Raw genomic sequence first — 5,498 nt, forward strand, 5'->3', positions numbered from 1 at the left:
TTTTTCCGCTTGGGAAGCGCAAGTGTGCGCGAGTTTTTCTACGGCGCTTTTCTTTCGTCGGTGAGTTGGTTTTTCTTCTATTTTTAAGTTACTAAGGTGAATGGTGAGGAAACCTTCGTCTTAACTAAACATAAGCCCCAAACAAAATATAATGAAAGCAAAATAAAAGTAAAATAAAAATAAAGCTCAGACTTGGTTCCTTACAACAATACAACATGTAACTTCTGGTTGCAAGCTCTTAGCACAGACTATTTACATAGGCATAATCAAATAGCAAATATAATACACCAAGAGCTTTCACACAAGCATATATTATTAAACACCCAGGTATCATATTATAAATATACTCCACAGGCAATATTAGAAAATGACACACACAAAATATACTACAACAGAGCCATAATCACAGATAAAACAGTTCTTCACAGTAGACCTGACATCACTCTTGTCGACAAATGCAGTATCACTTATATAATAGACATCTCTGTTCCAAACACTCATAACATAAAAATTGCTTACACTGAAAAAATCAACAAGAACAGTCCATTTGCTCAAGAAATAAGACAGATGCAGAGGATGGATACAAAACATCCTCTTGTTACAAAACATCTTCTCATACAAAACATTCTATCATTGTACAGTACCTCTTGTCCTCTCTTCTACTGGTGTGAAACCACATGCACGACACAAGTCTAGAAACATTAAACCTTAATAAAAACATATACATGGAATATACTACAGAAAACTGCAATATTGAGCACATGTCACATTGTCAGGAAGTTTCTAGATGCTGACACAAATACCTATAACACAGCTTAATGTTACTTTGTTTGGATAGCTATGCTTTGATTTTAGTCTGGCATAGCACTTGGCACTAGTATCAGCTGAGCATGACATTTGCAACATAATAATAATAATTTTATATAACAAACATTATTCTTGAAGTTAGATTCAGAACTAAGAAATGTTTCATTTTATTCTTATTTTCTATTCATGAGTTCATCATCATCATTAACCCTGGTCTCATTGCCTGTTGGTGTCTGATGCCTTTTCCGCTACTTTCTTCCATTTCTCTCTATCCTTTGCCGATTTTCTCAATTCCCATACATTCGCTCCAAATCACTTCTTCACATCATCAATTCATTCTCTATATGGTCTGCTTCTTTTGTTGGATCCAACCATAATACCATAGGCTAAAGTCTTAATTTTTTCTGTTTTAATTCATTCATTGTAATGAATGAATGAATTATTCTTTTTCATATATATATATATGAAAAAGAATCTCTTACAAAAAATTATACAACAAAAACTTCAACTGTTTGGACACATTATATATATATATATATAATGTGTGTATATATATATATAATGTGTCCAAACAGGAATTTGCTTTGTCATCTTATCACGTATTTCACAAACACACTTTCACAGAATAACATATATGAATACCTTTAAAATTAAAGTATAAAATTTTAGTATTAATAAATTTTAAACTGCTGCTTAGTCAGCAGCAATTTAAAATTTAAAAAAAACTTAATATATATATATTAACAGGTTGCCTCACTCACGGTATTGGAAAAATTATTTCATGACACCCCTTCTGGTAGTTGACTACATGGTGAGGCATTGTCAGGTCTGTAGGAGATAACAAGGGATCTGAGTTTCAGAGGTGTATTTTATACAAAATGCCTATTATTGAGCTCATCCTTTCACAGTTGTTGCATTTATAAGTTTCTGAATGAAGGAATACCCAGTTATCAACCACCATTAATGATCATGCGATCAGCTGGTCAAGTACTAAGTGAACAGTCTGTGATTAATTTTTTTTTTCATAATGTAAATAAAGGTCTAATACAAATGCTTTCCCCCTCCATGATAAGAATAGAACAAACTTTATTTTCATACATGAGTTTTGCTCTTTGTTTTTATGCATCATAATAAAAAATATCAAAGTTCAAAACATCTTTAAATGATGGTGCCATTACCCCTATAAATAATTTTTTAAATGCTGCTGGTTTCTTGAATAACAGCTGTTTATACAAATAGAATATATACTTTTTTCAAATGAAGTTAATATACCAGTTTTATTTGAATAATAATTGCCCTCAAGTAGTAACCTCCTCAAATAGTTGCTGCATGTCATTCTTAAAGCTTAATGTAATAACTGTCTTCAATTACTAGTTGCTTGTACTATTTGAGGATTTCTTAAAACTTAGGGAACCAGCATAAAATTAATAAATGCCATAAATTGTGGTTGGTAGGTCCCATATTAAACAATCAAACTTCAATAGAAAATGATACAATATTCAGTAAATAGTTTTTACTTACATACCAGTAATAAGAAAAAAATTAACAATGAAAGTAACAAGGGAAGGACACAGCTGTATAGCAAGTATAATTTGTTTTAAAAATGCAAATACAAATATCTAAATAACCATTTGATGTTCATTATCAATATAGTAGTACAGTACATGTAAAGGAAATAACTGCCATTGTTTAGTAATTATACTCAAATAGTAACTGCAAAGAAAATATAGTGTAACATAGTAGCTGCAGCTGTTAAAATAAAACTAAAAGATTAGTTTTTATTCTTTAAATTTTCTATTAGTATATTTATTTAGACCTTGAAAATTTATTTTAAAAGTTCTGTTACATCCAAAACATTACACAAGGGCATATTGAGTTTTCCTCCCTCTTCCTGCATATGCCAACAGTGACCATTTATATAAATAAATCTAAAACATTCAATTTACAAATAATTCTAACATATGAAGAATTCCTACAAATGTTTTCCTCCATTTAAAAACAGACATCATCAGGTAAACTACATCAAATTCAGAACAGAACAAAGCTCATTAAATAGAACAGAATTCAAATAGAAAAAGTTTTTTAGAATAGAATTCAATTTATAAAACTTTCCACTAGCAGAAGCTTTACACATGCCCTGTAAAACAATTTCATATTTTGCACTGGGATATGAAAAAGTATACAATAATTTAATGAGTTTTCTTTGGTTCTGCATTAAATGTAGTTTGTGTGTTTTTAAATTGATGAAAATGTTTTTATGAATAGGGTCTGTTAGGATTTTAACTGGTCTTCATGTTTGTGTCTTTATTACTTAAAAAAAACCAGTCTATTAAAAAGTAATGGCATTTGTGTAATAGGCTTGTTTTCTATGTCTAAATGCAGGAACTATTCTATTCTCAGCACCGGGATGAAAATGATGTCACACTATCGGAACCTGTGACCGGTGCTCTATGCGTATACATTAAATATCGCTTGACAAACGTTTTCGAGCATTCTGTTCGCTCTTCTTCAGGTCAACTGAAAGAATTCCCCGGACGGAGTTGACCCGAAGAAGAGCAAACAGAACACTTGAAAACGTTTGTCAAGCGATATTTAACTCCGTCCGGGGAATTCTTTCAGTTGACCTGAAGAAGAGCGAACAGAACGCTCGAAAACGTTTGTCAAGCGATATTTAACGTATACGCATAGAGCACCGGTCACAGGTTCCGATAGTGCGACGTCATTTCTATGTCTAATTTTTTTTCTAATGGAGTGAAAATTTAAATAACTAAGAATTTACTTTTTAAATAAAATATATATCATTTGTTTTTCAAATATTTATATTTATAGCTTCAAGTTATAAATACAAAATTTANAAACAAAGTTAAACATAAAATATAACTATAAAAAAGTAGTGTTACCCAGTTTAATATTAAATTCTTTTCATCTTGAATGAAATGCATATTTTATCAGTAATTCAAGTTTTAAATATATATAAAAAAATAACTAAAAAAACAACAGCAATTCTCAAACAATACTGTGAAAACCAATTATTACAGTAATTTATTCCTGTTTTGATTTTAAAAACGCAGAAATTTAAAAAGAATTTAGGATATTTTAACATTTCAAAAAGCATACAGACTAATCATCTTATGTTAAATGGATGTATTTTTAGATTGTATATCAAAAAATTTATTAAGTATAATTTGTTATAAATATTAACTTTTTTAGGTCGTCATTGGCTAAATGTTATAATTATAACTTTATAATAATAAAATGTAACTTTACAAATGCACCTCATATTTTAAGTTGTCAGTCAGTCAAAGTAAACAAAATTTCCAAGATTTTGTTTTTCCAGAATTGAACTGTCTACATCAGCATCTCATCTTTCCATTCTGTTGCTTATGGCATTGTCACTGTGTATATCAAAAATTTGATGGTGAATTTCAAATAACGAACATCATGAGCATTTAGAAACTTGATTGATCTCACAGCTGGCAAATTTTCAGTTTTCATGCTCATTTTCAGATATAATTACGAATGACTGAAATATGCTAGACAAAATTGAATGCAGCATTCAAATTCTTCCAATGGTCAGACAGGAATTTACTGATAAGCCAATATGCACACATAGTATGTGAGATTGGAACATACTTTACAAACACACTTAAGATAATATATTTATATATTTATAAATTAAACTGTTATAAGTAAGCATTAAATTGCTTGAGAGAATGAATCATACTAGAACACAATTAAGATGGATGTACAGGCTTTCTGAGGATATGCATTTTGGACAACATTTTCCTCATTGGGACATGTCCGAAATGCATATAGTTATACTCCTCTCTAACTGCACTTACAAACAACCAACCTTAAAAACCTTTTAAATTAATATGCAGTCTTTTTATTAAATCTTCTAATGCTTCTGGTCAGTTGATTGACCTTCTTCGGAAAAGAATCGAAAGATTCCAATTTTTACCGAACAAAACCTATTTTGGAACGTTTTTAAACTTTTTTAATGTCTAGTGTGCAAGTCCATTGATCAATATGTGAATAGAATATATAGTTATAGTTAATCAAAAAACAAAACACCTTAATTTGCTGAGAAAAAATTTAATGTAAAGCTAACGTTTTCAGCCAAATCAGTTGGCCATCGTCAGGCTAAGAACATTCGAATATAAATAAAATAGAACAAAAATTTAAATACAAATAAAATAAAATAACGAGCGAAATATATATATAAATGTATACAGACTAATAAAATAAATAAAAATTATTGTTACAAATAACAAAAAATGTATACGAAAAAATAAGCATAGGTTAACTAAATATTAAAACGTTATATAGAAATTCAGTGAAATGCACTTTATGCGAAAAAATATTAAAATCGCCGCAATAAATTAAGATTTGTCCAATCGTTTGATAAAGTATTTCCAGGCCGAAGGCAACCCTTCAGAATCTCTAGAATTGATGCATGAATCATGCAATTTGCTTTTATATATTTCAATTTTTTCTGCGCAATTCGCCAATGTCGGTGAATGTACCGATTTAATAATTTCTGCTTCGTCCCATTTGACGATTGAGCCTTCAACTTGCGCCATTTGCGATAGTATAGTGGCACTAGATCCCTTGCTGATGTTATACTTATGCTCTTTTATTCTGACTCCTAAACTTCTATTAGTGACACCAATATAATTTTTATTGATGTC

General features: G+C 29.9%; 1 protein-coding gene across 1 annotated transcript in view; it reads left to right on the forward strand.

Moving 5' to 3' along the window:
- The window catches only part of LOC111636200 (alkaline ceramidase-like), a 46,659-nt gene that overhangs the window by 20,946 nt on the left and 20,215 nt on the right, over positions 1 to 5,498 (forward strand). The gene's annotated exons all lie outside the window — the stretch shown is intronic.

The sequence above is a fragment of the Centruroides sculpturatus genome, unplaced genomic scaffold (genome assembly GCF_000671375.1).
Source record: "Centruroides sculpturatus isolate CEXI.00-Female unplaced genomic scaffold, Cexi_2.0 scaffold1031, whole genome shotgun sequence".
Classification (NCBI taxonomy): domain Eukaryota; kingdom Metazoa; phylum Arthropoda; class Arachnida; order Scorpiones; family Buthidae; genus Centruroides; species Centruroides sculpturatus.